At 37.0% G+C, this 12,005-nt stretch overlaps 1 protein-coding gene across 2 annotated transcripts in view; it reads left to right on the forward strand.

Annotated features, from left to right (window-relative positions):
• The first annotated feature begins 436 nt into the window (after positions 1–436).
• The window catches only part of LOC125671839 (substance-P receptor-like), a 56,222-nt gene continuing 44,653 nt past the window's right edge, over positions 437–12,005 (forward strand). The window contains exon 1 of one of the 2 annotated variants that reach the window (XM_048907792.2): positions 437–559. The gene's annotated coding sequence lies outside the window, so the exon portion shown is untranslated. The remainder of the gene's footprint in view (positions 560–12,005) is intronic. The other variant, XM_048907793.2, reaches the window with a different exon arrangement.

The following is a 12,005-nucleotide window of genomic DNA, read 5'->3' on the forward strand; positions in this document are numbered from 1 at the left end:
AAAAAGCGATGTCACAATGAAAAAGACCCCTGGGCATGCTGACGGTGCCTAAATTTGTGGTACTTCGCCTACAGTTGGCGACTTCTAGAAATTTACGAAGGGACATTAAACAAATAAACGAAAAACCTATGTATTGTGTTGCGTGGTATTTGAGTGATTAGATATGTGTGGACTGATCATATGAGAAGAGTAAATGTAATGAAAGTGCATATTATACGATGATTTTGTACCTATAGCACAGACATGAACTTTTTGACACTTTGTTTTTGAGTACAAAATAAGAAAAAAGAGTATTGTTATCGTAAATACTGGGCGATTTATTATTGTCCTCTACCTCTGTGCTTCAATTAGTAAAAACATAATTAATTTCGACACAGAACGTAATTAAATTTCTGCTAAATATGAAAAACGACCAACCAAATTGTTATGCATGAATATATTACTTGCATTAAATACATGTTTTGCATGAACATTTAATAAAGTGTGCTCTTTAGTCGGTAGAGTTTCTGTACCTCAGACGCTTGTGGAATATCAAAGGCATAGTGACAACAGCAGAATGGTAAGGAATTAACCTAATTTCCAATATGTTGTGTAGTAAACAGTTCAACATATACATTGTATTTAATTCTCCCTATGTTAGAGATTTCGAAATTCTAATCATATTAACGCAAGTATCTTTTATCAAGTATTTTACAAAACATCTACGTAAAAATGATGTTGTTTACTATGTAGAGAACTGTTTACTATGTAGAGAGCTGTTTACTGTGTAGGGAGCTGTCACTACAAGCGCTTACAAAAAGATGGAGTTTTCCTGCGCAAAATTAACTTGATAGGAATTGTAAAACAAATTTCTATGTTTTTGTACCTCTTCACCTGGAAGGGTTCAAATACTTGAGAGTGTGCGTTTTTAGACAATGAATCCACACTACCAAAAAGTGTGATAAAAGCCAGGTACGGCCTTCAAAGTTCAAATGATTTAATGTACGTGTTCAAAATTAGTGATTGTATTCTCATAAATTAAAATCTCAGTATTTATATGTTTGATTCAACTTCCTAAAATAGGTACCTCCACCACCTAATATAGGTACCTCAACCACTTAAGATAATTGCCGTGATCTCCTAAGATAATTGCCTCGCATTATCATTACACCAGACAGGTTTGTTAATTCTTCAGGTGCATCAACGTTGTATTCGGAATTATTCATCAATCGGCTAACGATTAAACAAAAAAGGAAATTCTATAGTTCAATTTAGTTTTATTTGATGAATGTCATGAGAATTGATATTGGCTCATGTTGTACTTCCATAGAGCTATTTTAAATGAATCGATACCAATATATTATTCTGAGTAGAATAATTGGCTCGTGTGTGTCGGGATTCGTAAGTTTTGCATATTTGGTTGGCAAAATAACAAACATTTGGGAATTTGGGTACAGAAGTAGAAGACTGACGGATATACACTAAATTTGATAAAGGACGACCGGAGACAGGGTTCTGTACAATAAATCTTGTACATTTAAAAGACATAACGCAATATTATCTAGGGCCTTCTGGTTTTGGAAGAGCGAAGGTTCACACAAGAGATTCAAGAACCGGAACACTAACCCGAGTCACCCTGCTTGTAGTGTTGTTCTAGTTAAAACTTTTCACCCAAAAATTGGTCCATCTAGGCTCAATGTTCAATTGAATTTACACACTGGCCCCACCCCTGCTGTTTCTAGGGGTCCGTGTTCACCCTATTCTAACTTTTGTATTCTTGACAGGATTTAAGAGATAGATTACTGTTCGCTTTCTACACGTTTTTGTTGTTCAGATACAATTTTTTTTTAAAAGATTGTATCTGTTGTTTGAAAAAATTTTCCTCTGCACTTGGTTCACTTAAATTTACAAATCTGTAACAGTGTTTGTAGTCTTTTCTCAGTTTGATTTTCGCAATTTTCACTGCAATCCCCAAAACAGTGTAATTAAAACTTTTGTGAAAATAACCTACCTTTTCTATTTACATATAATTTACATTAAAATACTGTATTTAAAACTGCATGATAATGGATTTAGTCAATAAACATACATATTGTTAGGCAAACAGAAGCTGTAAACATGTACAGTACTACATATTGTTAGACAAACAGAAGCTGTATACATGTACATATTGTTAGACAAACAGAAGCTGTATACATGAACATATTGTTAGACAAACAGAAGCTGTGCTGCTCTTTAGAAACAAAATGTATAGAGTTTTGCTGTATTCAGAACTTCTCACCTATATGCAGCTCGCTAAGTCAGAAGCTAACCACGAAAATGGGAAGAATTGGCCTCCAATAACACAAGAAGAATTCTTCAAGGTATTTTATGGGGATTACGAAATATGAAGGATGGGACGAAACTTTCTGGAAAAGGAAATATCCAATTCTGTGCTGTAATACATTGTGATGTAAATACATTCAATAATTATACAGAGCGCTTAGAATGCTTCTCCAGTGATGGACTTGAATGGTATATTACACTCCGTGATTTCCTGATTTATAACCAAACCGATGCATTAGATATTTTAAATGGAGAGGATGGCAACAATTTTCCAGTGCAATTTCTACCGATAATACATGCATATTCTGAAGTAGCTGCAGAATTGTAACTCTGTGAGGGGAAATAGGGACAGACCAGGGAGCTACAGATCCATCTCTTATAAAAGTTTTCTGCGCGCTGTAATCTTATATCGATGTAATCTTGCATCACCGTCTCCAAATTTTAATTTAAAACTCCTTGCATATATTGCCACTATACTTGTACCCAAACGTACCTTCGAACATTCATTAAAGTCCCATGCGAACTGAAAACTCACAGTTTCAATTGCAAATGATTTCTTGTAGCCATGTTAGGTAGTCAGTTAAATCGAACTCCGAGGATTTCTATACTCATTCTAATTCAAAACAATAAAGTCTATGTTAATTACTATCCTTATTGTTGTTTTAAGCAATATATTTCAGATGAAATCGCTCCAGGGATCTGTAGCTCTCTGGTCTGTTCCAATTTCCCTCCAGAGAGCTACAGTTCTGCAGCTAATCTTGAAGAAAACAATTTGATAAGACAGTAATTATACCCGCACGTGTACTCTACGCCATGCTCCTGTAACTAGCAAAAAAGGCCGTATAACATTTCATATATATTCTTGCTGCACATGTCAAATTGCATTGAGTATTCTGTTGGGCAAGTGCTTTAGGGTCATCCAAAACCTTATTTAATAATTGTTGAAATATAATTAAAACAACTGAGGTTCTGACGCCTAAACTATATATATTCCTGCTGCACATATCAAGATGCATCAAGTATTCTGATGGGCAAGTGTCCTGGGGTCATCCCAACCTCCATCATTGTCTGATTCTTCAAATATCTTTAAAATGGTCGAGATTCCAACCCTTGAAGCAAATACATTCTCATTGAACACGGCACAATGTACTGAGCACCAGGCTTTTGTTCGTCGTTTTCCCCACCCGATTTGCCCCTATGGTAAACAAGAATTATGAAACCTTATTTCACATCTATAGGACACCCCAATAATGCCCAATTACATTCCAAAAGGTGATTTGCCTACTGTGTAAAATGTAAGAGGAGTTCTGGGAACCCGTGTTGTTTGTTGTTGTTGTTTTTTTTATATAGAAAAACATTCTTTTCTACTTTCATTTGGCCCCCAGTGTGAAAATGAAAATTCCGAAACCTTTTTGCATATCTACTGCATACTGCGTAAAATATACGGGAGTTCTGGGAACCAGGTATTTCTGGAAAACACATAATTTTACCCCAGGGGTAAAACTGAAAATTCCGAAACCTTGTTGCACATCTACAGGACACCACCAATCATATTCCAAAAGATTAATTGGTTACTGCTTTAAACATAGAGGAGTTTGAGGAAGAAGAAAGTGTGACAGACAGACGGACCAGGGTAACAATATACCCGAGCTTTCTTTAGAAAGTGCAGGTATAATAACGCACAAGACACCATCGCCGTGTAGACCATCTATTGGAGCTGAGCGTTACAGGGGTTTCAACAGTCTTGTTTAAAGTCAGCATTTCGCAAATTCTATGGTTGTTATAACGATCTCGTTTGTCAATACAACCTATATTTACTTGACCCAATCAATGCGTCAAATGCTGTCTGAAGTAACAAGTTGATGGTGTAGAGGTTTCAACAGTCTTGTTTAAAGTCAGCAATTCGCAAATTCTATCGTCCTTATAACAATCTAGTTTGCCAATACAACTTGTTATTGGGTCAAATGCTTTCTGAGATGAGACCGTTCTTTACAAACTACGGATTACCCCGTTTACTTGATCGTGATATAGGGCTGACGACGGGTGTGACCGGTCGATAGAGGATGCTAACTCTCCTCCTAGGCACCTGATCCCACCTCTGGTTCATGTATATCCAATGGTCCGTATTTGCCCAATTCTCTATATTGTATTGCTTCTAGGAGTTATGAGATTGATCATTGTTCGTTATCTTCACCTTTCATGAACATATGCATTATTTAGGCATAGATGAGGAATGAGGCCAAATTCTTTTGTAGAAAATCAAGATGGATTAATCCACACACACACAATATATATATATATATATATATATATATATATATATATATATATATATAGCTTTGATGAGAGTAAATAATATGAAGTATTTATCATGTAGAAACTACTTTCAATTCATATACAATGTATACCTCTCCTTCCTCCCTTGCTGCTCACATCACCCCCATCTCTCTTTTAAAATAGGTCTCATTTTTTGTATCAAGGAAAGGTTCCAAAATATATTAAGTGGACAACACTAGGTGTACCAACTAACCAACAGACAGGAGCAAAACATTTTGTGGGGAAATATGGGGGGAATGCATACGTGGTTGGGCAGTTTCCCTTATTCCTAGCAAAAACACATCACGTATATCACGGGGCGACAGTATCCCGGTGATGAGAGATTGCTGGAGCTTGTCAAATGTCTTATTTTCTTTTCAAGAATTACGTACTTCCCAATGCCTCACGGATTAATTCTATATTGTTAACTGACACGAGTGGTAATGAAACCGCGTTGTTCATAAAAATATGTTTATCAAATTACTTTAATTACTCAAAGTCCGTTGATGAATGACACTTCTAATTCATGAATACACAACGTTTCTAGATTAGTGCATGCTAACGTTCGATAAAATGGTGACAAACAAACACAAAGTTTGGTCACCAACTTGCTTGAATTTGTGCACGATGTCCATATACCGGAAGTCTTACTATTCTTATTTTACTTGCACTTTATCCGAAAGTGTGTATTGTTAACTTATACATAAAATTCCATTTTTTAAATTTTTTGATGACGCGATGTTTTGAAATATATTTCACCAATTTACTTGAAATTGAATAGAGTTCGTCCTCTCACAATACCACAGAGGTATACGAAGTTTGATCATCTTTAGTGCAAGGGTTCTCTTTAAATTTTGCCAACAAGTTTATAATGGACACAGCATCCACACACTTTATCGGTGCTATATCCCCTCCGCAACTAGTTGCGCGAGGGAATAACAAAGTAATGATACTTTTGTATATTTTGGCGTACATTTTCATATTTATACGAGAAATCACAATTTTAGGTGCGTTGATACAACACACAGTGGTTTCCCTTTTTATGACAAATAATCAGGTGTAATATTTGTCAGTGTATTTACCTTAACTCTCGCCTGGGCTCACTTGAAGTCAGAGCATCCCTTCCCTTCGTTCGTTAGAATAAATCCATGTTAAATCACAGGCCTTGAGGCATGGATCATGCATCCCCAACCTTACCTCTTTTATTTCCATTATTATTATTACTTTTGTTTCGTAACCATGTATAAAAAAAATATCGGAAAATGTTATTTCCGTTTCTATTACGTATTAGTAAAATTAGTGAATTATCAGTGAATTTTTCAGCGATTGCTAAAAAGAAACATAATCAATTAATTCCACTATTGGTAATCGTACTTATACTCCAACTGCCCTTTCAAAAGATGAAAATCTTCAAAAACATGCTTCAGTTTTAGACACATTTAATATCCCAGTCAATGGGTCGAATGAATATGAGTTACCGTACCTATACTGGATTCCTAAACTACATAAAAACCCTTAAAAACAAAGATAGATTGCTGGATACAGTAAGTGCTCTACCAAGCCCCTATCTTTGCTCCTCACGAAAATACTAACAGTGCGAAGGAGAAAGTTAAACTTACTGTGCGACTACATATGCCAGAAGTGGTGTTAATCATATGTGGACTCTAAAAAATTCTAAAGAACTTTTAGCTAATATGAAATCGCAAAACTTTTCCCAAATCAATAACATCAAAACCTATGACTTTTCAACACAAAACACCATTCCTCACGATAAATTAAAGACTAGACTTTTTGACATCATAGACAGTTGCTTCTTCAACAAAAATGGAAAAAGGGAATATTCATATCAGTCATCCAAACACTTACTTTATGAAACACCACTCTGATTCCACGCACAAGTACTCTGAAGTTGAAATAAAAAATATGCTACAGTTCCTCATTGACAATATCTTCGTGGTCTTTGGTGATCAGGTCTTCCAACAATCTGTTGGAAATCCCATGGGCACCAATTGTGTCCCTTTGTTAGCTGACCTGTTTCTATATTCATATGAAGCAGAATTTATTCAAAAACTTCTACGCGAGAAGAAAAACAATATCTTCCTGTGGCCTTCAATTCGACATTTAGATATATCGACGACGTTTTGTCTATTAACAATAATAACTTTCATTCATATGCCGATTCGATTTATCCCTGTGAGCTCGAAAAAAAGGACACCACAGAGTCGTCCACTTCTGCTTCATACTTAGATATTTTATTAAAAGTAGACATTAACGGCAAACTGACAACTCAACTGTATGACAAACGGGATGATTTCAGCTTCTCCATCGTCAACTTCCCCTATTTATGTAGCAATATTCCATTATCACCTGCATACAATGTACGTTGTTTATATCTCTCAACTAATTCGATACGCAAGAGCTTGTTCTGCGTATAGTCAGTTTTTAAATCGAGGCAAGCTACTGACAAACAAGTTGATGGTACAGGAGTTTCAACAGTCTCGATTGAAGTCAGCATTTCGCAAATTATATGGTCGTTATAACGATCTAGTTCGTCAATACAACCTATCATTGGGTCAAATGTTGTCTGACGTGTTTCATACCGATTGTTAGGCCGTTCTTAGCACACTGATTTTGACTACGTATAACTCCGTTTACCTGAACAGGATATAGGGCTCACGGCGGGTGTGACCGGTCGACAGGGGATGCTTACTCCTCCTAAGCACCTGATCCCACCTCTGGTGTGTCCAGGGGTCCGTGTTTGCCCAACTATCTACTTTGTATTGGTTAAAGGAGTTATGAGATTGATCACTGTTCGTTATCTTCACCTTTCATCAGTAAGTTCATTTCCTTCTACCGGAAACATGATTATTACTACTTTGTAATACGTAACAGAGACGAAAAATTACATTTTAGATGATTGATTGATTGTATATTGTTTAACGTCCCGCTCGATAATTTTTCACTCGTATGAAGACGTCACCATTGCCGGTGAAGGTCTGCAAAAGTTAAGCCTATGTTCGGCGCTTACGGACTTTGAGCAGGGAGGTATCTTTATTGTGCCACACCTGCTGTGACACGGGGCCTCTTTTTTGTCCGAAAGACCGCCCCATTTAATCGCCTCTTATGACAAGCAAGGGGTACCGAGGACCTTTTGTAACCCGGATCCCTACGGGACCATTTTGTATATTTACAAATTATTAGTATAAAAAGTGTGTAGATCCCTGATTAAAAAAAAGGGGGGGGGGCATGTTGCATAATCCGTGCCCCATGTCCCTGTGTATAAATTAAACTAGTAATCGCTAAATTTTCTTCAGAAAAATCGAGACACGCAGATGCGCTGAATGCAATTAGCCTATTTAGGCAATGAATGTTGCATTTCAATTTACTCTTTAGACAAACTATATATACTGTCAACTGTTGTGATATGCATTTATTGGAGAGTCTGTCAGATATTGTATTTACAAATAGTGAAAAAGGTGAAGATTGACCCCTAGGAACACTATAAGAGGGATCAGGTACCTAATAGAAGTAAGCTTCCCCTGTTGACCGGTCATATCCACTGTGAATCCTCTTTTTTGAACAGGGAAACGGAAAATCCTTAGTTAAAATCAATATGAAAAGAAGGCTATAGAATTGGTATGAAAACGTCAGACAACATTCGACCAAACGACAGGATAATAATCCTTCCCCCAAATCATCAGTAATTCCCACCTTTGAAATGGTAATCTTTGTAGAGATTTTTCCAGCCCTGATATAATGCGGCATTATGCGATTATAAAGAAAGAAATCGAGGGTGAAACAACTCACAAAATACATTGGTTTTCAAAGTGTTAGAGTTGCAGAATCAGTCATGAGGAAATAATTGAAGTTATTTGTACAGGTTTTGTGTCTTAACAACTCGTGCTATAATATGAACAAAAAATTCACGAAGAGAAGTAAAATAAACAAGTAAAAATCTGCAATTTCAAGGATGCCGGCTAACTACTTCTTGGGGCCTTTGATTATGGTCCGTAGGTATAAATTCGGATTAGAATTCAACGGGATCAATTTCCAACATGTGGGATTGGTATAAAGTCGGTAGCTATTTTTCTCAGACATTACCTTGGTTCAAGATTTTTTTAATGTTACGTACGATTATGTAGCAGACGGAAACCTATATTTTAGCCATAAATATTCACACACACGCACGAGAGAGAGAGAGAGAGAGAGAGAGAGAGAGAGAGAGAGAGAGAGCAATGCAGGTGACTGACTAAATATTACCGTACAATGTTAAAACCAGATCAACGCTCATAATTGTGCTTATACATGTATATTTACAAATTATGATTTCGTTTATGACGAAGCTGTGGATTATGTAAATCCTGGCGTGTATATGTATCTCGGTCAACGTCTGCAAGACGTTTGGGGTATCTTTATTCTCTAGTCACTGTGTCTAGAGTGATAAGGCTTTCTGGAATATTATGTATGTCCGTCAGGAAGGATTATCTCACATTAACGTATGAGAACACTGGATTAACAACCAGTTTGACAGTGTACTGAAAAGTGAAGTGAGTCTTGGTCCCAGGTCTTATTGTTCTCAGTCTAACGCCGGATGCTCTGCAGCATTGTAGTATTGCGCCTTACCTATTTGACGTTAAGAACTAGGACTCTAAGAGTATTTTAAGTACATGAAATGTCAGAGAGCTTTAACCAAATTTGTGTCAGAGTTTCTCTTCTGATCTGTATGTACTTCCAGTGGGAATCCAAACGTGATAAAGTATCTTAAGGACTTCCGTACATCGATTAGTTAAGGATTTCGTTTTAAATTAACTTAATGAATTGGTTGACCGTCACAGGCACATATATAGCTGTCTCCATCCTCTCTGGTGTGATAGGGACTTAGTTATCGTCATGAACGTGCTTCATCTTGAGGAAGTCCTGTACTACACATTAGTTTCAATGTTTTGATTGTAAGCGTGGCATGATGATACCTAATCAAACTAATGCTCGGGACATGACACTTCTCAGTGTAAATTTAATTATGCTTCATCTGTTTCAGTGTCTTTTTTTGTTGGTCTAATCGCTCAGCAGAATTAAAATCGTTGCAGTCTTTCAGTACTGTGTGTTATAGTTAGTTTGGCAACAGGAGACAAAGATCTGTTTACTTTCTCCTTGTCTTTCAGCGCGAACATTGTTTATCAATCGTAAGCTCTTACTCGTCATAACAAACTCCTGGACAGTCGATGAAACTCATCTTGAGTAGAATCACTGTATTGTTCCAGTTAGTCCATGATAAGATGCACTTCTGAGTTTATTTGGTACAAAGCTGACTTTATTAAACATTGATTGAGAATCACATCTTACTTTTCATTTAGTGGCCTTACAAAAACTGACAAACTGGTGACCTGGGAGTCAGACCATAAGGTGGGGGATATACTAGTATGGTTCATATGTCGAAATTGCCTTACATTTACAAAATTTAATAATTTCTCATAAAAACAAGCATTCTGAGAGTATTGCATAGCAAATACATACAAATATGTAGTCCCCTACCGGAGGCAAAAATTATTGGACCTCAACAATATTCGAAGTTCATTATGAGACCAAGGTTATGGTAAAAGGGAAGATTGGGAAACCAGGATAGGAATGGTTGGAAATCAACTACTATTCAGGTACAAAGACTAGACCAGCCCCCAAGACTTTAAACCGAGAATAAACTGAAGTCAAACTTTTGATTACTTATACATGTATCTTCGGATTTATGTAGCACAGATGTTTAAAAAAAAAACTGCAGGTTGATAAAAAAAAAATCCAAATGCAAACATATGCTGAAAAATTTATTTGTTTATGAAAATTATTTCAAAGGTTAGCTGGATTTGAAATTTAGACTGAAGTCTATTCTCAGTCTATGGTCTTGAGACCAGGAAAACTTCAAAATCGATCTGTAACTTGTTATAGCAAAATAATAATTTTGATGTACTGAATATCAAATGAATATCTGTAAGCACAACCCCCCAAAACACCCCCCCCCCAAAAAAAAAGTTAGGAAAACTGACTATTCATGCTATTTTTCTAAGTCCAAGGGCCATAACTTAGTGAAAAATCAATGGACCGAGACGAATTTCGAACTTGATCTGTAACTTGTATGGCAAAGCAATGTACCAAATATCAAATGAATATCTGCAAGCACATAAACAAAAGTCCGGAAAACTGATTTGCAGGACTGACGAACAGACCGACAGACGAACGGAGCGCAAACCTAAAGTCTCCTTCGACTTCTTCGGTAGGGGACTAATAAAATCTAGCAAATTATTGATAAGGTGTGTAGTTTAACGTCCCTCTCAAGAATCTTTCACTCATATGGAGACGTCATCATTGTCGGTGAAGAGCTGCAAAATTGAGGTCTATGCTCGGCGCTTACGGCCTTTTAGCAGGGAGGGATCTTTATCGTACCACGCCTGCTGTGACACGGGACCTCGGATTTTGCGGTCTCATCCGAAGGACCGCCCCATTTAGTCGCCTCTTACGATAAGCACGAGGGTACTGACCCTATTCTAACCCTGATCCCCAAGGAACTAGCAAATGAACCTGCCTCCTAGTTATAACCACCAAAATTGTAAAGTTCATGAACCTAGAATTATTGGTAAGTCCCTGGTTACTTACTAAAAGTGTATAGTATGAAAGGTGAAGGTAACGAACAGTGATCAATCGTATAACTCCCATAAGCAATACAAAATAGAGAGTTGGACAAACCAGAGGTGGGATCAGGAAGCATACCCTGTCGACCGGTCGCACCCGCCGTTAGCCTTAACTTGACAAAGATGATGTCCTCGCGGTAGTAATGAATAAAGTGCAGAAATAAACCACTGAAAAAACTGTGATATTGAAGTATGACTCCGAGTTTGATATTTTAAAAAATCATTATACATGTAATTTGATAATTATGCCCCCCTTCAAAGAAGAGGGACATATTGGTTTGCACCTGTTGGTCGGTAGACCACATGTTGCCCGCTCAATATCTTGAGAACCATTCACTTGATGATAATGATATTTCATATGTGTATTGGTTATGATTAGAAGAGGACCCCTATTGTTTTTCAGGTCAAAAGGTCAAAGTTCAAGGGCCAATCTACTCTTGACATAGGAATATAATATCCGCTCAATATTTTGAGAGCCCTTTGCTTGACAGACATCAACTTTGGTACACTGGTACATCCTAAGGAATAGATAACCCCTATTGATTTTATGGTCAAGCGTCAAACTGGACATAGGAATATACTGACCATTCAATGTCTAAAGAACCCCTTGCTTGACAGACATCAAACTTGGTACACCGGTACATCTTCAGAAGAAGATGACCCCTATTGATTTTGAGGTCACATGGTCAAGGGTCAAACTGGACATAG

Source organism: Ostrea edulis, chromosome 4 (assembly GCF_947568905.1).
Source record: "Ostrea edulis chromosome 4, xbOstEdul1.1, whole genome shotgun sequence".
NCBI classification, from domain to species: domain Eukaryota; kingdom Metazoa; phylum Mollusca; class Bivalvia; order Ostreida; family Ostreidae; genus Ostrea; species Ostrea edulis.